Raw genomic sequence first — 21720 nt, forward strand, 5'->3', positions numbered from 1 at the left:
TTTAGATATCTGGGAGTGGATTTGGCAGCAGAAGTGAATCATAAGGTGGGGGAGGGGGCGAAAGTTCTGAGAGCGTTGAAAGATGTGTGGAAGTCGAAAACGTTATCTTGGAAAACAAAAATGGGTGTGTTTGAAGGAATAGTGGTTCCAACAATATCATAAGGTTGTGGGGCATGGGCTATAGAGTTGTGCACAGCAGGGTGGATGTGCTGGAAATGAGATGTTTGAGGACAATATGTGGTGTGAGGTGGTTTGATCGAGTAAGTAATGAAAGGGTAAGAGAGATGTGAGATAATAAAAAGAGTGTGGTAGAGAGAGCAGAAGAGGGTGTTTTGAAATGGTTTGGTCACATGGAGAGAATGAGTGAGGAAAGATTGACAAAGAGGATATATGTGTCAGAGGTGGAGGGAACGAGAAGTGGGAGACCAAATTGGAGGTGGAAAGATGGGGTAAAAAAAAGATTCTGAGTGATCGGGGCCTGAACACGCAGGAGGGTGAAAAGCGTGCAAGGAATAGAGTGAATTGGAACGATGTGGTATACCAGGGTTGATGTGCTGTCAATGGATTGAACCAGGGAATGTGAAGCGTCTAGGGTAAACCATGGAAAGTTTTGTGGGGCCTGGATGTACAAAGGGAGCTGTGGTTTCGGTGCATTATACATCACAGCTATAGACTGAGCGTGAACGAATGTGGCCTTTGTTGTCTTTTCCTAGTGCTACCTCATGCACATGCAGGGGGAGGGGACTGTCATTTTCATGTGTGGCGGGGTGGTGACGGGAATGAATAAGGGCAGACAGTGTGAACTATGTCCATGTGTATATATGTAGATGTCTGAGTGTATATACATATGTATACGTTGAGATGTATAGGTATGTATATGTGCGTGTGTGGACGTGTATGTATATACATGTGTATGTGGGTGGTTTGGGCCATTCTTTCATCTGTTACCTTGCACTACCTCGCTAATGCAGGAGACAGTGACAAAGTATAATAACTATAATAATAATCTGTACAGAATGGAAAAAGGTGAGAACAAAGGAGGTAAGGGGAGTGGAGGAGGAATGGGATGTATTTAGGGAAGCAGTGATAGCTTGCGCAAAAGACGCTTGTGGCATGAGAAGCGTGGGAGGTGGGCAGATTAGAAAGGGTAGCGAGTGGTGGGTTGAAGAAGTAAGATTAGAAGTGAAAGAGAAGAGAGAGGCATTTGGACGATTTTTGCAGGGAAATAATGCAAATGACTGGGAGATGTATAAAAGAAAGAGGCAGGAGGTCAAGAGAAAGGTGCAAGAGGTGAAAAAGAGGGCAAATGAGAGTTGGGGTGAGAGAGTATCATTAAATTTTAGGGAGAATAAAAAGATATTTTGGAAGGAAGTAAATAAAGTGCATAAGACAAGGGAGCAAATGGGAACTTCAGTGAAGGGGGCTGATGGGGAGGTGATAACAAGTAGTGGTGATGTGAGAAAGATGGAGTGAGTATTTTGAAGGTTTGTTGAATGTGTTTGATGATAGAGTGGCAGATATAGGGTGTTTTGATTGAGGTGGTGTGCAAAGTGAGAGGGTTAGGGAAAATGATTTGGTAAACAGAGAAGAGGTAGTGAAAGCTTTGCGGAAGATGAAAGCCGGCAAGGCAGCGGGTTTGGATGGTATTGCAGTGGAATTTATTAAAAAAGGGGGTGACTGTATTGTTGAGTGGTTGATAAGGTTATTTAATGTATGTATGATTCATGGTGAGGTGCCTGACGATTGGCGGAATGTTTGCATAGTGCAATTGTAGAAAGGCAAAGGGGACAAAGGTGAGTGCTCATATTACAGAGGTATAAGTTTGTTGAGTATTCCTGGGAAATAATATGGGAGGGTATTGATTGAGAGGGTGAAGGCATGTACAGAGCATCAAATTGGGGAAGAGCAGTGTGGTTTCAGAAGTGGTAGAGGATGTGTGGAACAGGTGTTTGCTTTGAAGAATGTATGTGAGAAATATTTAGAAAAGCAAATGGATTTGTATGTAGCATTTATGGATCTGGAGAAGGCATATGATAGAACTGATGGAGATGCTCTGTGGAAGGTATTAAGAATATATGGTGTGGGAGGTAAGGTCTTAGAAGCAGAAGTTCTTATCGAGGATGTAAGGCATGTGTACGTGTAGGAAGAGAGGAAAGTGATTGGTTCTCAGTGAATGTAGATTTGCAGCAGGGGTGTGTGATGTCTCCATGGTTGTTTAATTTGTTTATGGATGGAGTTGTTAGGGAGGTGAATGCAAGAGTTTCGGAAAGAGGGGCAAGTATGCAGTCTGTTGTGGATGAGAGAGCTTGGGAAGTGAGTCAGTTGTTGTTCACTGATGATACAGCGCTGGTGGCTGATTCATGTGAGAAACTGCAGAAGCTGGTGACTGAGTTTGGTAAAGTGTGTGAAGGAAGAAAGTCGAGAGTAAATGTGAATAAGAGCAAGGTTATTAGGTACAGTAGGTTTGAGGGTCAAGTCAATTGGGAGGTACATTTGAATGGAGAAAAACTGGAGGAAGTGAAGTGTTTTACATATCTGGGAACCATAGAAACGGAAGTGAGTCATAGGGTGGGGGAGGGGGTGAAAATTCCGGGAGCCTTGAAGAATGTATGGAAGTCGAGAACATTATCTCGGAAAGCAAAAATGGGTTATGTTATATGGTTGCGAGGCGTGGGCTATGGATAGAGTTATGCAGAGGAGGGTGGTTGTGCTAGAAATGAGATGTTTGAGGACAATATGTGGTGTGAGGTGGTTTGATCGAGTAACTAATAATAGGGTAAGAGAGATGTGTGGTAATAAAAAAAAGTGTGGTTGAGAGAGCAGAAGAGGGTGTTTTGAAATGGTGTGGTCACATGGAGAGAATGAGTGAGGAAAGATAGACAAAGAGGATGTATGTGTCGGAAGTGGAGGGAACGAGGAGAAGTGACAGACCAAATTAGGAGGTGGAAAGATGGAGTGAAAAAGATTTTGAGTGATCGGGGCCTGAACATGTAGGAGGGTGAAAGGCATGCAAGGAATAGAGTGAATTGGAACGATGTGGCATACCAGAGTTGACGTGCTGTCAATGGATTGAACCAGGGCATGTGCAGCGTCTGGTATAAATCATGGAAAGCTCTGTGGGGCCTGGATGTAGGAAAGGGACCAGTGGTTTCGGTGCATTATTACATGACAGCTAGAGACTGAGTGTGAACGAATGGGGCCTTTGTTGTCTTTTCCTAGCGCTACCTCGCACACATGAGGGGGGAGGGGGTGTTATTTCATGTGTGCCAAGGTGGCGATGGGAATGAATAAAGGCAGACAGTATGAATTATGTACATGTGTATATATGTATATGTCTGTGTCTGTATATATATGTATACGTTGAGATGTATAGGTATGTATATTTGCGTGTGTGGACGTGTATGTATATACATGTGTATGTGGGTGGGTTGGGCCATTCTTTTGTCTGTAACCTTGCTAACGCGGGAGACAGTGACAAAGCAAAATAAATAAATAAATAGAATAATCTGTTTATGTATATGTATGTATGTTAAAATGTCTAGGTATGTATATGTGCATGTGTGGGAGTTTATGTATATATACATATGTATGTGGGTGGGTTAGACCATTCTCTCATCTGTTTCCTTGTGCTACCTTACTAACGTGGGAGACAGCGACAAGTGCAATAAATAAATAAATATAACATTTCTCCAACCTTCCCTTTCTGCTTCCCATGATGCTGCTGTCCTCTCCATGTCCTGCTTGTATTATTTTGTTGGTGATCTTGTGGACTGTGTCTGTGTCCCCCCAACTAGGGGTTGGCACATGTCTGGCTGCTGCTTTCCAAAGTTTCTGTGTGGAGACCAGCCATGTAAGGACTGCCTGTTATGATACCCCCTTTCCTTTAGCAGTGAAGCTGTGGAATGCTCTTCCTTCTTTAATCTTTCTCTCTTTCTATAACCTTTTTACCTTGCACTAATTATTTTCTTCGTTCTTTATATACTTTCATTTCTTTTCACCTAAGAAGGCTGTGATTGGAGAATGTACTGCTAAAGCCATTTTGGTCACCAGTAAAAATTCTAAATCATCCATCAAAATTAATGAAGATTTAACCCTAAAAAATATTTTTCCAGCTTACAGTTTTAAAACAATGAATCTGGTATGATATTCAAACATTTGCAAATGTGCAAACTGAAAAAAATTAGAAAAACAAATTATGGGACCCATAAAACACAAAATTTGAATTATAAAGGAAACCTGAAAAACAAAAGTACTGTGACACTGACTTGTTTTGAGCAAAGTAAGGTAGTGACACAATGAAACACTTGGTAAAACTTGAGTGAGTGCATGCAAATGAACAAAGTCTTGTACACAAAGGGTGAAGAAAACCCATGGCAATGTTTTTAATATGATTTATCTGAAAAATTAATATAATCATGTATGGAGTAATTCAACTATTATTATAAAATAATGGATGTTGGTAAGAAACATTGCATTAAAAAAAATCTGTAAATTGTATAAAAATCATGCAACCACTGGAATAAAACAGAGTTAATTATTACACACTCGTTCTAACATAATTCATACATACTGCAGCAAAGTAGAGTTTAAAACACAATATGCATTCAGTAAATTATGAATATCACTAAAGGGTTCAATCCACAATTCTCTTCATTTACACTTCTCAAAATAAATGTATGGTTAGGAGCACAGAGCAGTTACCATACATTCAGATTCTATAAGGGATAAGTTTATTTTGTAATCTATTTCATCACTGAGTTCAGATCAAAGCTTACCAATAAATTCACACACTTAACAGATCATACTGAAATATCACACACTCTTTTGTTCTAACATCCTCTCACAGTTATCAAGTTGTGGCTGCTATCATATCTAGGTTGACGAGATGCCTCATTGTTGGCCGTCCATGAGAGCAGTTCCATGGTTGCTCAATTTCATCCATGTGGATAACTAGCTTTTGCATCTGGGATTGGTTGAGTGCTGTACCAATCATGATAGATTTCCGACAAGCTCTTGAAGCAAACATGGCCCTTACACGTGAAGGACAGCACATTACACCAGGTGCATCTGAGAGCATGAAAACAAGTTCCTCAATATCTTCCCGTCCAAATTACCATCCATGGCTGAAAGGCATTGAAACAAGGCTGACTCTACAGCCAACTGATCTGTCCTCATCCACTTTAAATTCAAACCCATTCTTCTTGAAGATCTCAATGTTATCAAGCAATATTGCCTCATTCACAGCAGTAAGTTCAAGTGTCTGAGGAATGATAAGTTGCTGATTCTGAAGGACACGTCTGCTGAAGTTTCAAAATTGTATTTCTCGTCCGTTGCATGCTGGTCAATAATGAACAGGTCTGACCCCTAACTTAAACTGCCCCAATATTTTCATCTGAAAGAAAAAAGATAGTTGCACTTATTATTTATTGAAGAAAATAAATGAAATTTCCCTAGTAGTATGACAATTATCTTTTTTTTATTATATTTTGTTGCTGTTTCCCGGGTTAGTGAGGTACGCAAGGAAACAGATGAAAGAATGGCCCAACCCACCCACATACATATGTATATACATAAACGCCCACACATGCACATATACATACCTATACATTTCAATGTATACATACATATACATACACAGACAAATACATATATACACATGTATATACTCATACTTGCTGCCTTCATCCATTCCCTTCACCACCCTGCCACACGTGAAATGGCACCTCCTTCCCCCGCATGCGGGCGAGGTAGCACTAGGAAAAGACAATAAAGGCCACGTTCATTCACAGTCAGTCTCTAGCTGTCATATGTGATGCACCAAACCCACAGCTCCCTTTCCAAATCCAGGCCCCACAAAACTTTCCATGGTTTACCCCAGACGCTTCACATGCCCCGGTTCAATCCACTGACAGTATATCGACCCCGGTACACCACATAATTCCAATTCACTCTATTCCTTGCATGTCTTTAACCTTCCTGTATGATCAGGCCCCAATCACTCAAAATCTTTTTCACTCCATCCTTCCACCTCCAATTTGGTCTCCCACTTCTCCTCGTTCCCTCCACCTCTGACATATATATCCTCTTTGTCAATCTTTCCTCACACATTCTCTCCATGTGACCAAACCATTTCAATACACCCTCTTCTGCTCTCTCAACCACATTCTTTTTCTTACCACACATCTCTCTTATCATTTCATTACTTACTCAATAAAAACCTCCAAACACCACATATTGTCCTTAAACATTTCATTTCCCACATCCACCCTTCTCCGCACAACCTTATCTACAGCCCAGGCCTCACAACCAAGATATCTTTTTGCCTTCCACACATTCTTCAATGCTCCCAGAACCTTCGCCCCCTCCCCCACCCTGTGACTCACTTCCACTTCCATGGATCCATTCGCTGCTAAATCCACTCCCAGATATCTAAAACACTTCACTTTCTCCAGTATTTCTTCATTCAAACTTACCTCCCAATTTACTTGTCCCTCAACCCTACTGAACCTAATAGCCTTGCTCTTATTCACATTCACTCTCAGCTTTCTTCTTTCACACACTACTAAACTAGTCACCAACTTCCTCAGTTTCTCACCCGTATCAGCCACCAGCACTGTTTCATCAGCGAACAACAACTGGCTCACTTCCCAAGCCCTCTCATCCACAACAGACTGCATACTTGCCCATCTCTCCAAAACTCTTGCATTCACCTCCCTAACAACCCCATCCATAAACAAATTAAACAACCATGGAGACATCACGCACCCCTGTAGCAAACCAACATTTACCGTGAACTAATCACTTTCCTCTCTTTGTACTCATACGCATGCCTTATGTCGATAAAAACTTTTCACTGCTTCTAGCAGCTTACTTCCCACACCATGTACTCTTAATACCTTCCACAGAGCATCTTTATCAACTTTATCATATGCCTTCTCCAGATCCATAAATGCTACATACAAATCCATCTGTATGTCTATGTATTTCTCACATTCTTCAAAGCAAACACCTGATCCACACATCCTCTACCACTTCTGAAACCAAACAGCTCCTCCCCAACCTGATGCTCTGTACGTGACTTTACCCTCTCAATCAATACCCTCCCATATAATTTCCCAGGAATGCTTAACACACTTATACCTCTGTAATTTGAACACTTATTACCTTTATCCGCTTTGCCTTTGTACAATGGCACTATGCATGCATTCCGCCAATCCTCAGGCATTTCATCATAAACCATACATACACTGAATATCCTCACCAATCTGTCAACATAGTCACCCCCCCTTTTTATAAATTCCATTGCAATACCATCCAAACCTGCTGCCTTGCCGGCTTTCATCTTCTGCAAAGCTTTCACAACCTCTTCCCTGTTTACCAAACCATTCTCCCCGAGTCTCTCACTTTGCACACCAACTCGATGAAAACACCTTATTTCTGCCACTCTATCATCAAACATATTCAACAAACCTTCAAAATACTCACTCCATCTCCTCACTTCACCATTACTTGTTATCAACTCCCTATTAGCTCCCTTCACCAAAATTCCCATTTGTTCTCTTGTCTTACATACTTTTTTTACCTCCTTCCCAAATCTTTTTATTCTCCCTGAAATTTAATAATACTCTCACCCTAACTCTCATTTGCCCTCTTTTTCACCTCTTGCACCTTTCTCTTGACCTCTTGCCTCTTTCTTTTATACATATCCCAGTCATTTGCACTATTTCCCTGTACAGAGCATCAGATTGGGGAAGAGCAGTGTGGTTTCAGAAGTGGTAGAGGATGTGTGGATCAGGTGTTTGCTTTGAAGAATGTATGTGAGAAATACTTAGAAAAGCAAATGGATTTGTATGTAGCATTTATGGATCTGGAGAAGGCATATGATAGAGTTGATAGAGATGCTCTGTGGAAGGTATTAAGAATATATGGTGTGGGAGGAAAGTTGTTAGAAGCAGTGAAAAGTTTTTATCGAGGATGTAAGGCATGTGTACGTGTAGGAAGAGAGGAAAGTGATTGGTTCTCAGTGAATGTAGGTTTGCGGCAGGGGTGTGTGATGTCTCCATGGTTGTTTAATTTGTTTATGGATGGGGTTGTTAGGGAGGTAAATGCAAGAGTTTTGGAAAGAGGGGCAAGTATGAAGTCTGTTGGGGATGAGAGAGCTTGGGAAGTGAGTCGGTTGTTGTTCGCTGATGATACAGCGCTGGTGGCTGATTCATGTGTGAAACTGCAGAAGCTGGTGACTGAGTTTGGTAAAGTGTGTGGAAGAAGAAAGTTAAGAGTAAATGTGAATAAGAGCAAGGTTATTAGGTACAGTAGGGTTGAGGGTCAAGTCAATTGGGAGGTGAGTTTGAATGGAGAAAAACTGGAGGAAGTGAAGTGTTTTAGATATCTGGGAGTGGATCTGGCAGCGGATGGAACCATGGAAGCGGAAGTGGATCATAGGGTGGGGGAGGGGGCGAAAATTCTGGGGGCCTTGAAGAATGTGTGGAAGTCGAGAACATTATCTCGGAAAGCAAAAATGGGTATGTTTGAAGGAATAGTGGTTCCAACAATGTTGTATGGTTGCGAGGCGTGGGCTATGGATAGAGTTGTGCGCAGGAGGATGGATGTGCTGGAAATGAGATGTTTGAGGACAATGTGTGGTGTGAGGTGGTTTGATCGAGTGAGTAACGTAAGGGTAAGAGAGATGTGTGGAAATAAAAAGAGCGTGGTTGAGAGAGCAGAAGAGGGTGTTTTGAAGTGGTTTGGGCACATGGAGAGGATGAGTGAGGAAAGATTGACCAAGAGGATATATGTGTCGGAGGTGGAGGGAACAAGGAGAAGAGGGAGACCAAATTGGAGGTGGAAAGATGGAGTGAAAAAGATTTTGTGTGATCGGGGCCTGAACATGCAGGAGGGTGAAAGGAGGGCAAGGAATAGAGTGAATTGGAGCGATGTGGTATACCGGGGCTGACGTGCTGTCAGTGGATTGAATCAAGGCATGTGAAGCGTCTGGGGTAAACCATGGAAAGCTGTGTAGGTATGTATATTTGCATGTGTGGACGTATGTATATACATGTGTATGGGGGGGGGGGCATTTCTTTCGTCTGTTTCCTTGCGCTACCTCGCAAACGCGGGAGACAGCGACAAAGTATATAAAAAAAAAAAAAAAAAAAAAAAAAAATCATCCAAAATGCCACTCTTATCTATGAAAAAACAGTGCTGTTTATTAAAAACTAATGCAAAAAATACCACTTTTGACCCATAAAAATATTTCTTAGGGGATAGGGGAGAAAGAATACTTCCCACGTATTCCCTGCGTGTCGTAGAAGGCGACTAAAGGGGAGGGAGCGGGTGGCTGGAAATCCTCCCCTCTCATTTTTTTTTAATTTTCCAAAAGAAGGAACAGAGAAGGGGGCCAGGTGAGGATTTTTCCTCTAAGGCCCAGTCCTCTGTTCTTAACGCTACCTCGCAAATGCGGGAAATGGCGAATAGTATGAAAAAAAAAAAAAAAAAAAAAAAAACCAATTAATTCAATCAGTGCACTTTGAAAAACCATGAAAAACAAGATCAATACTACAGTTATTTGAAACTTGTAAAATACATATCAAACATATGAAGAATCTGCTTCATACATTTACTAAACATGAAAATTTATCAGTAACACCAAAGCTTATCATTCATCAATATCATTTCCTGTTTCACTTCCACTAATTCTTAATATTCTTAGCATTCTATTTCAATTCATCTTACAAAAGTACAGGTTAAGCATCCCTAATCTGAAATGCTCCAAAATCCAAAACTTTTTGAACAGCAATGTGATGTTACGTGGAAAATTCCACATCTGAACTCACTTGCCCATGCTGGGCTCTGACACTGTTGGCACCAGTTTGTTACAAACCATTAAGTCACCACAAGACCTACGTGCATTACTCTTTGTGTTTCATGCTTATTCTTTACTCTGTGGTACAAAGATATTGCTGGAAATGTCAAAAAGTCCTGCTAACCTGCAGTTGTTTGTTGTTATTGTTTACAGCTGATACAGGTATTCTGCTGATGCTACTGTGCTGCTTAGTTACTCTAAACACATTATTCTTTTACTGTATTAATGGTATTTCATACTTTTTTACTGTTAACTACTGATGTGTGAATAAGTGCAAGAAAATCATTTCTTACCAGTAGCATATAAATTCTGAGTCAGGAATGAAGGTGACAAACAACTATAGACTTTCCACATGGGCAGCTGAGGTTCACACCTCGACTTTCTGATGGGTGTTACACAAACTTTGTTTCATGCACAAAATGATTAAAAATATTGTACAAATTACCTTCAGGCTATGTGTATAAGGTGTATATGAAACATAAATGGATTCTGGGTTCAGACTTGGGTGCCATTCCCCAAGGTATCTCATTATGTATATGCAAATATTCCAAAATAAAAAAAAAAAAAAAATCCAAAACACTTCTAGTCCCAGGCATTTTGGAAAAGGGATACTCAACCTGTATAACAAATACATTCTACCATCAGTTTAAGTGCTAAACCAGTGCAGTGAGTTAACAAAGCAGTGGCTGTCATGTTCCCCTCCTAGCCTCTCATCACTACCTTTCCTTCTATTCCCAGTATACATATGGGCTGCTGGAGCTATGTTAATACACAAACTTTTTTCCATCTATCACAGAACATCCAACACACAACTCACATGATTCTTTATCCTATTATTACAGTTTCCTTTATCTATGAAGATAGGGTAGTGAGATAACTATCCATACGTATCCTCAGTGTCATAATAGGTGATCAATAGGTGTGGAAGCAGAAGGCTGGAAACCCTTCCTTCCATGTACTGCTACTTACCAAAAGAGACAGCCAAACAAGTATGCTCTCCAAAGGTTCAGGCTGGGGTGTCTGAATGTGCATGGGTACAACCAGGATGAGAACCAGGGAGAAATAGGTGCTATCATTGAGGAGAGACTCTTGATGTTTTGGTTCAGGGAGAAATAGGTGCTATGTTTGAGGAGAGACTCTTGATGTTTTGGTTCTAAGTGAAGCTATGTTTAAGGAGACACTCTTGATGTTTTGGTTCTAAGTGAAACTAAGCTCAATGAAAAGGGGAAATTAGTGTGGGGTTAATTAGAGATGAGAGCAGAGGAGAAGATATCATTTCTGATGAAGGAGGGGCTTTGGTAATATTTTAAGAAGTGTACAAATGAGTTGAGACTGCTGTGGGTGATAATTACAGTAATTACAAGATGGGGGTACTTTTCAGAGCTAAAGCACCTAGTAGCAAAAACAGTGAGGAAAAAGTCTTTTTAGGAGGGGCTGAGAGAGTGCTTCAGCAATTCTAATGCAAGGGACTGAATCCTGGTGGAGTAATTGAGTGTAAGAATGAGTGATGTGTAAGCTGAAGGTAAAATTGGGAAGCATGAACATCAGCAAGGCAGCAGGTTTGGATGGTATTGCAGTGGAATTTATAAAAAAAGGGGGTGACTGTATTGTTGACTGGTTGGTAAGGTTATTTAATGTATGTATGACTCATGGTGAGGTGCCTGAGGATTGGCAGAATGTGTGCATAGTGCCACTGTACAAAGGCAAAGGGGATAAGAGTGAGTGCTCAAATTACAGAGGTATAAGTTTGTTGAGTATTCCTGGTAAATTATATGGGAGGGTATTGATTGAGAGGGTGAAGGCATGTACAGAGCATCAGATTGGGGAAGAGCAGTGTGGTTTCAGAAGTGGTAGAGGATGTGTGGATCAGGTGTTTGCTTTGAAGAATGTATGTGAGAAATACTTAGAAAAGCAAATGGATTTGTATGTAGCATTTATGGATCTGGAGAAGGCATATGATAGAGTTGATAGAGATGCTCTGTGGAAGGTATTAAGAATATATGGTGTGGGAGGAAAGTTGTTAGAAGCAGTGAAAAGTTTTTATCGAGGATGTAAGGCATGTGTACGTGTAGGAAGAGAGGAAAGTGATTGGTTCTCAGTGAATGTAGGTTTGCGGCAGGGGTGTGTGATGTCTCCATGGTTGTTTAATTTGTTTATGGATGGGGTTGTTAGGGAGGTAAATGCAAGAGTTTTGGAAAGAGGGGCAAGTATGAAGTCTGTTGGGGATGAGAGAGCTTGGGAAGTGAGTCAGTTGTTGTTCGCTGATGATACAGCGCTGGTGGCTGATTCATGTGAGAAACTGCAGAAGCTGGTGACTGAGTTTGGTAAAGTGTGTGGAAGAAGAAAGTTAAGAGTAAATGTGAATAAGAGCAAGGTTATTAGGTACAGTAGGGTTGAGGGTCAAGTCAATTGGGAGGTGAGTTTGAATGGAGAAAAACTGGAGGAAGTGAAGTGTTTTAGATATCTGGGAGTGGATCTGGCAGCGGATGGAACAATGGAAGCGGAAGTGGATCATAGGGTGGGGGAGGGGGCGAAAATTCTGGGGGCCTTGAAGAATGTGTGAAAGTCGAGAACATTATCTCGGAAAGCAAAAATGGGTATGTTTGAAGGAATAGTGGTTCCAACAATGTTGTATGGTTGCGAGGCGTGGGCTATGGATAGAGTTGTGCGCAGGAGGATGGATGTGCTGGAAATGAGATGTTTGAGGACAATGTGTGGTGTGAGGTGGTTTGATCGAGTGAGTAACGTAAGGGTAAGAGAGATGTGTGGAAATAAAAAGAGCGTGGTTGAGAGAGCAGAAGAGGGTGTTTTGAAGTGGTTTGGGCACATGGAGAGAATGAGTGAGGAAAGATTGACCAAGAGGATATATGTGTCGGAGGTGGAGGGAACGAGGAGAAGAGGGAGACCAAATTGGAGGTGGAAAGATGGAGTGAAAAAGATTTTGTGTGATCAGGGCCTGAACATGCAGGAGGGTGAAAGGAGGGCAAGGAATAGAGTGAATTGGAGCGATGTGGTATACCGGGGTTGACGTGCTGTCAGTGGATTGAATCAAGGCATGTGAAGCGTCTGGGGTAAACCATGGAAAGCTGTGTAGGTATGTATATTTGTGTGTGTGGACGTATGTATATACATGTGTATGGGGGGGGGGGGGGGGCATTTCTTTCGTCTGTTTCCTTGCGCTACCTCGCAAACGCGGGAGACAGCGACAAAGTATAATAAAAAAAAAAAAAAAAAAAAATGAACATCAGCTTGTAGACATGTGTGGTGGCTGTTATCCATCTGTTCCTGATGCTAACATGCTAAAGCAGGAGATGCTTGTGCGGGAAGAAAGGCAATGATATAAACATGCTGAGTACAAACACATCCTCATACTCATTATCTTACTTTTCATCTAAGATGGCCATGATTTAAGACTGCTTTTGAAAAAAATAAAAATAAAATCTATGACATATACACATGCATTGTACAACTGGTAAGCAAGTTATATACTGCACCTCTTAACTCAAACTGAGTTACCTAACTTAACATTCAGGAGAGATGCTGAGTAGTAAGCTATAATCATCTTCCTTGGAAATCATACTTCCTTAGTGTAACAATATCATACCTCTTCTGACATAAGATTGGTATACTGACACTGCAAGCTCAAGAACATGTTTAGGTTTTACATAATCACTGCTATGTAGACAATACTTTACAAATAATGCTGTAATAAGATGACACAAGGGAGTTGGAAAATAATATTCAATTCTAACACAATTACAAATAAATGAAGAATACCTACATGTACTTCAGAAAATACATACCTTTGTAAACATATCCTTTGAAATCTCTTTTCTAAGATCATCTTCAGCAGCAGTATTATATGTGGGACATATCTTAGCATGGAATGTATGGGTAATCTCTCCGTGTATCTTTTGTCTGAGATGACATAACTCTCTTTTAATGCTTTAAGTTAAAATCAATTTCCTTTGATTTCCTGTTATTTGTAAATTCACTTGCAGTATAATCTTCACACATTACTTTCTTGGAGGAGAGGTCACTTCTAGATGTTTTCTCCTTAAAACTTTTAACATCTTTTATATCAATTTTATGTGAGCCTTCAAATATTATCTTAAAAGTCCTTCTCATTTGCATTTTTCAAGGATTTGATCTTGAACTCATTTTCATCATCACTACAGCCTTTTATGTAACAATTTGTCTTTTGAGTTATCTGAGATCTTTTTGCAATTTGGTTACTTGAAATGTCACCTCTAGCACTGTGAGCATTCTTACGGTTTGAAGACAAAGGCAAAGAGGATGATTGAAAATTTTATTGCAGAAACATACTTTGGGCCATTTCTTTCTGAATCAGTGCCTGTGCCATGGGTATGATGTTTAACCTCAGCCTCACTGTTTTTGAGTTCACCACACATGATTTTAAATCTTTCATTCTCTGCATTAGATGGCAAATTTTTCCCATCAAAGATGCCACACTCAGAAAAAGTATCAATATCTTGGGTATCCTTAAGGTTTTCTGAATCATCCAATGATTCCTCACAATCAGTAGGCATCTTATCACTGATATCCATACCTGATGAATCAACATAATTCTCATGACCATACACACACTTGGTTTATTTAAATCCTCAGTTTTTCTTAACACTGCCTCTTTTTTTTTCATGAATGACTAACTGACTAGATAGACGTTGGATGCCCTTATCATAACTACTGAAGATATGTGGTGCTTCAGATTTACTCTTCTTCAAGAAAGATATCAGCTTTGATTCTGTAAAAAGACATGAAAACATTAAATTACCATCAGCTGTACAATTACCCCACAAAAAATCTAAATTTTCAATATTCTTTCTTTGCACTTTTAAGCACCAAAAACTCCTTGAAATGCCTCAGATCAGGATATCATATTCCTTTGTCAGCATCTCTCTCACCAAGACTTTCCCTTACTTCATCTTTTCCCTCAATCTTTAAACTTTTACTAACCCTAATCTTGTCTGCTTTACTCATATGCACTCTGGTTAAATTTTCATTTCTATTCTCTTTAAGAGTCCTTGCTGCCTCAACAAATCATACTTATTTTTTTTGCATCTTACTAATTTCATATTCCTAGTTTTATATTCATCACTCCATTTCTCATAACAATATCTTTTCACTTTATTCCTTTACCCATCTACAGCTGTTCTTTGCCCTCATGATGACCACCACTTTTGAGACCTTACAAGCCAATTTTCTTTTTTTGTTAAGTTTGTGTTATAACACCCTTAAGAGCAAAGGAGCAAAATCAACTCCCAGTTGATATACAGTGAAACCTTGTTATGTAAGACTAACATGGGGAGAACTTGTCTCATGAAGATATTTTTCCAAAATTGGTTTGTTATGCCGAGCTTTCACTGGGCATATTGGACTTTTTTTTTTTTTTATACTTTGTCGCTGTCTCCCGCGTTTGCGAGGTAGCGCAAGGAAACAGACGAAAGAAATGGCCCAACCCCCCCCATACACATGTACATACACACGTCCACACACGCAAATATACATACCTACACAGCTTTCCATGGTTTACCCCAGACGCTTCACCTGCCTTGATTCAATCCACTGACAGCACGTCAACCCCTGTATACCACATCGCTCCAATTCACTCTATTCCTTGCCCTCCTTTCACCCTCCTGCATGTTCAGGCCCCGATCACACAAAATCCTTTTCACTCCATCTTTCCACCTCCAATTTGGTCTCCCTCTTCTCCTCGTTCCCTCCACCTCCGACACATATATCCTCTTGGTCAATCTTTCCTCACTCATTCTCTCCATGTGCCCAAACCATTTCAAAACACCCTCTTCTGCTCTCTCAACCACGCTCTTTTTATTTCCACACATCTCTCTTACCCTTACGTTACTTACTCGATCAAACCACCTCACACCACACATTGTCCTCAAACATCTCATTTCCAGCACATCCATCCTCCTGCGCACAACTCTATCCACAGCCCACGCCTCGCAACCATACAACATTGTTGGAACTACTATTCCTTCAAACATACCCATTTTTGCTTTCCGGGATAATGTTCTCGACTTCCACACATTTTTCAAGGCTCCCAAAATTTTCGCCCCCTCCCCCACCCTATGATCCACTTCCGCTTCCATGGTTCCATCCGCTGACAGATCCACTCCCAGATATCTAAAACACTTCACTTCCTCCAGCCTCTCACCATTCAAACTCACCTCCCAATTGACTTGACCCTCAACCCTACTGTACCTAATAACCTTGCTCTTATTGACATTTACTCTTAACTTTCTTCTTCCACACACTTTACCAAACTCCGTCACCAGCTTCTGCAGTTTCTCACATGAATCCGCCACCAGCGCTTACCAGGACTTACAGTCCGATAAATTCAACAACAGTCCAAAGCCATCACATTGGTAACACACTTGATAAATAATGCTGAGGGAGACCAAATTAGAGGTAGAAGGATGAAGTGAAAAAGATTTTGAGCAATAGGGACCTGAATATACAGGATGGTAAGAGGTATGCAAGGAATAGAGTGAAATGGAATGATGTGGTATAGCGGGGTCAAAGTACTGTCAATGGACTGAACCAGAGCAAGTGAAACATCTGGAGTAAACCATGGAAAGGTCTGTGGAACCTAGATGTGGATAGGGAGCTGTGGTTTCAATGCATTACACATGACAGCTAGAGACTAAGTGTGAACAAATGTGGCCTTTTTTGTCTGTTTTTCTGGTGCTACCTCACTGAAGCAGGGGGTAGCGATGCTGTTTCCTATAGGATAACACCAGAACTGGATGAAGGCAAGCAAGTATAAATATGTACATGTGTATATATATATATATATGTGTGTGTGTGTGTGTATATATATACAGAGGTATAAGTTTGTTGAGTATTCCTGGGAAATAATTTGGGAGGGTATTGATTGAGAGGGTGAAGGCATGTACAGAGCATCAGATTGGGGAAGAGCAGTGTGGTTTCAGAAGTGGTAGAGGATGTGTGGATCAGGTGTTTGCTTTGAAGGATGTATGTGAGAAACACTTAGAAAAGCAAATGGATTTGTATGTACCATTTATGGATCTGGAGAAGGCATATAATAGAGTTGATAGAGATGCCCTGTGGAAGGTATTAAGAATATATGGTGTGGGAGGCAAGTTGTCAGAAGCAGTGAAAAGTTTTTATCGAGGATGTAAGGCATGTGTACCTGTAAGAAGAGAGGAAAGTGATTGGTTCTCAGTGAATGTAGGTTTGCGGCAGGGGTGTGTGATGTCTCTATGGTTGGTTAATTTGTTTATGGATGGGGTTGTTAGGGAGGTGAATGCAAGAGTTGTGGAAAGAGGGGCAAAGTATGCAGTCTGTTGTGGATGAGAGAGCTTGGGAAGTGAGTCAGTTGTTGTTCGCTGATGATACAGCGCTGGTGGCTGATTCATGTGAGAAAATGCAGAAGCTGGTGACTGAGTTTGGTAAAGTGTGTAAAAGAAGAAAGTTGAGAGTAAATGTGAATAAGAGCAAGGTTATTAGGTACAGTAGGGTTGAGGGTCAAGTCAATTGGGAGGTAAGTTTGAATGGAGAAAAACTGGAAGAAGTAAAGTGTTTTAGATATCTGGGATTGGATCTGGCAGTGGATGGAACCATGGAAGCGAAAGTGAATCATAGGGTGGGGGAGGGGGCGAAAATTCTGGGAGCCTTGAAGAATGTTTGGAAGTCGAGAACATTATCTTGGAAAGCAAAAATGGGCATGTTTGAAGGAATAGTGGTTCAAACAATGTTGTATGGTTGTGAGGTGTGGACTATGGATAGAGTTGTGCAGAGGAGGGTGGATGTGCTGGAAATGAGATGTTTGAGGACAATATGTGGTGTGAGGTGGTTTGATCGAGTAAGTAATGTAAGGGTGAGAGAGATGTGTGGAAATAAAAAGAGTGTGGTTGAGAGAGCAGAAGAGGGTGTTTTGAAATGGTTTGGTCACATGGAGAGAATGAGTGACAAAAGATTGACAAAGAGGATGTATGTGTCAGAGATGGAGGGACAGAGGAGAAGTGGGAGACCAAATTGGAGGTGAAAGATGGAGTGAAAAAGATTTTGAGTGATCGGGGCCTGAACATGCAGGAGGGTGAAAGGCGTGCAAGGAATAGAGTGAATTGGAACAATGTGGTATACCAGGGTCGACGTGCTGTCAATGGATTGAATCAGGGCATGTGAAGCGTCTGGGGTAAACCATGGAAAGTTCTGTGGGGCCTGGATGTGGAAAGGGAGCTGTGGTTTCGGTGCATTATTACATGACAGCTAGAGACTGAGTGTGAACGAATGGGGCCTTTGTTGTCTTTCCTAGCGCTACCTCGCACACATAAGGGGGGAGGGGGTTGTTATTCCATGTGTGGCAAGGTGGCGATGGGAATGAATAAAGGCAGACAGTATGAATTATGTACATGTGTATATATGTATATGTCTGTGTGTGTATTTATATATATGTATACATTGAGATGTATAGGTATGTATATTTGCATGTGGGGACGTGTATGTATATACATATGTATGTGGGTGGGTTGGGCCATTCTTTCATCTGTTTCCTTGCACTACCTTGCTAACGCGGGAGACAGCGACAAAGCAAAATAAATAAATAAAATAAATATATATATATGTCTATGTATGTGTATGTATATGTATGCATATGTGCATATGTTGATATGTATATGTATGTATATATGCATGTATAGGTGTTTATATATTTCTTTGCCGTCTCCTATACTAGCAAAGTAGCTCAAGGAAACAGACGAGGAATGGCCCACCCCACCCACATACACATGTATATGCATAATAAGTCCCCACACACGCACATATACATACATATACATTTGACCACATACGTACATATACATATATTCGTACATATAAATATACAGACATATACATACTTGCTGCCTTCATCATTCCCGTCGCCATCCTGCCATATATGAAATAGCATCCCTCTCCCACCCTAGCAAGGTAGCGGAAAATAAAAAAAAAAAGGGGGGGGGGGGGGGCGGCTGCTGCTGCCACATTCACTCTCTAGTCGTCATCTGTAATGCACTGAAACCATAGCTCCCTTTCCACATCAAGGCCCCACAGACCTTTCCATGGTTTACCCAAACACTTCACATGCCCTGGTTCAATCCAGTGACAGCACATCCAACCTGGTATACTACATCATTCCAATTCACTCTATTCCTTGTGCACCTTTCACCCTCATGTATGTTCAGGCTCCAATCCCTCAAAATCTTTTTCACTCCATCCTTCCACCTCCAATTTGGTCTTCTGCTTCTCTTTTTTCCTTCTGCCTCTGACACATATATCCTCTTGGTCAATCTTTCCTCACTCATTCTCTCCAAGGGTCCAAACCATATCAACACACCCTCTTCTGCTCTTCAACCACACTCCTCTTATTACCATACATCTCTCTTAACCTTTCATTATTTACTTGATCAAACCACCTCACACCACATATTGTTCTCAAACATTTCATTTCCAACACAACCACCCTACTCCGCACAACCATATCCAAAGCCCATGCCTCGCAACCATATAACATTGTTGGAACCACTATTCCTTCAAACATACCCATTTTTGCTCTCTGAGATTACATTCTTGCCTTCCACACATTCTTCAACACTTCCAGAACCTTCGCCCCCTCCCACACCCTGTGACTCACTTCCACTTCCATGGTTCCATCCGCTGCCAAATCCACTCCCACATATCTAAAACACTTCAATTCCTCCAACCTTTCTCCATTCAAACTTACCTCCCAATTAACTTGTCCCTCAACCCTACTGAACCTAATAACCTTGCTCTTATTCACATTTACTCTCAGCTTTCTTCTTTCACACTCTTTACCAAACTCAGTCACCAGCTTCTGCAGTTTCTCACATGAATCAGCCACCAGCGCCGTATCGTCAGCGAACAACTCACTCATTTCCCAAGCCCTCTCATCTACAACAGACTGCATACTTGCCCCTCTCTCCAAAACACACATCCTGACAACAAAAGCAGACTAAAAGCTATGAGGAAAACCAGTTCAGTTCCCAACAGTATAAATGCTTTTACCAAAGAACTGCTCCACCTGCCATATGAAGCATTTCAAGAAAACTATTTGCTGTAACATAGAGGCAATATAAGCTAATGAGTGTACTTTCCATCAGCACAACTCATGATGCAATTAACTATATCTTAACCACTACATGTGTACGTCGTACAAAGTTGCTCACTTTATAAAGGCAGCAGTATTACTGTGGAAGGCTTAAATGATAACAAAGATGAAAAAATTGTTGGGAAACATTCTTAGGATGAACTTCAATTTTCAAACCAGAGGGCATTATGCAATAACATTCCACATTATATACATAAACAAGGTTTATCAAAAAAATTCAGAATGATATTTATTTTCAGTTTAACGGTTGGACTTAGCAACTCGTTCAAGTTCATCCTTCTTGATGGCATACTTGTTAAATGATCCCTGTGATAAAAAATGGATTATGACCAAATCACCTGTTGGAATTCCATTTCACAGCATTTTCACAAGGCACTTAAGTAAATTAACTTCCCTACTTACAATATCAGCAAAAAACAAATATGCACTTGAACAAAAATCACTCTAAGAACTGTATAAACTGATTATGAAATCATATACCTTGGCAGCATTGATTGGCTCATCACCAAGACACTCAGCAATGGTCTTAATGTTCCGGAAAGCAGCTTCATGAGCACCGGTGGTCAGCAGCCAAATACCCTCAAAGAAGAAATCAGAATTAAAACAAGAACTCCATAAGCCAAAACAATAATAAAAAAATAAAATCCTTATGAAAATTATGTTCAGAGGGTAGTCAAACACCACTCATTGGGCCAAAGCCCTTGTGGTATTATCAAACCCTCTAAATTTTATCTAGCACACTTTCCGACACCACAGCAGTTGGAACACTACCATGGCTCTAATAGGTGCATACCCCACTGATATCATTATCATAAAACCCTAATACCCCTTTTACAAATGGGTTCTAGGGGTCTAACCCTAAAACCCCTTATCTACAAGTTCATGTAGCTAATAGAGAAGATCCACAGGGGAACAATAAAGTTGTACCAAAATTATGACAGCTACACAATGGATGAGAATAAATGAGGATCACATCTACTCTTTAGCTGTAAAGTATAATGCAATGAAACCATAGCCCATCCTAGAGTCAAGCCACAAAGACCTTTATGTGGTTTCCTCCTACCGGTTCAATTGCCCTGATTCAGTCCTAAGACCATGTTACCACCATATAATTCATTCAATCCCTTGCACAAAACATGCCTTGCTGCATGTTCATGCAATGATCAAACCACCTTTCATCTCTTCCTTCATTCTCCACCTTGATTTCCCCTTTCCCTTGTCCCCTCCACTTCTGACATGATACTATACCTTCTCAAGTCATCCTCTTCACTTGTTCAAACCACTACAGCACACCCTCTTTAGCCCTCTCATATTTTTTTTTTTTTTGGTCGCTGTCTCCCGCGTTTGCGAGGTAGCGCAAGGAAACAGACGAAAGAAATGGCCCAACCCACCCCCATACACATGTATATACATACGTCCACACACACAAATATACATACCTACACAGCTTTCCATGGTTTACCCCAGACGCTTCACATGCCCTGATTCAATCCACTGACAGCACGTCAACCCCGGTATACCACATCGCTCCAATTCACTCTATTCCTTGCCCTCCTTTCACCCTCCTGCATGTTCAGGCCCCGATCACACAAAATCTTCTTCACTCCATCTTTCCACCTCCAATTTGGTCTCCCTCTTCTCCTCGTTCCCTCCACCTCCGACACATATATCCTCTTGGTCAATCTTT

At 40.9% G+C, this 21720-nt stretch overlaps 1 protein-coding gene and 1 long non-coding RNA gene across 2 annotated transcripts in view; one reads left to right on the top strand and one right to left on the bottom strand.

The window, feature by feature from the left end:
- The window catches only part of LOC139749310 (mismatch repair endonuclease PMS2-like), a gene marked incomplete at its 5' end in the record, with an annotated part of 254664 nt that overhangs the window by 191448 nt on the left and 41496 nt on the right, over positions 1 to 21720 (top strand). The window lies entirely within an intron of this gene.
- Positions 4378 to 21601, bottom strand: LOC139749426 (uncharacterized). Its single transcript, XR_011712969.1, has 3 exons — positions 20514 to 21601; positions 13666 to 14627; positions 4378 to 5392 (listed from the first exon to the last, which is right to left on the bottom strand). It is a non-coding gene; the product is annotated as an uncharacterized lncRNA (long non-coding RNA).

Source organism: Panulirus ornatus, chromosome 7 (genome assembly GCF_036320965.1).
Source record: "Panulirus ornatus isolate Po-2019 chromosome 7, ASM3632096v1, whole genome shotgun sequence".
NCBI classification, from domain to species: Eukaryota; Metazoa; Arthropoda; class Malacostraca; order Decapoda; family Palinuridae; genus Panulirus; species Panulirus ornatus.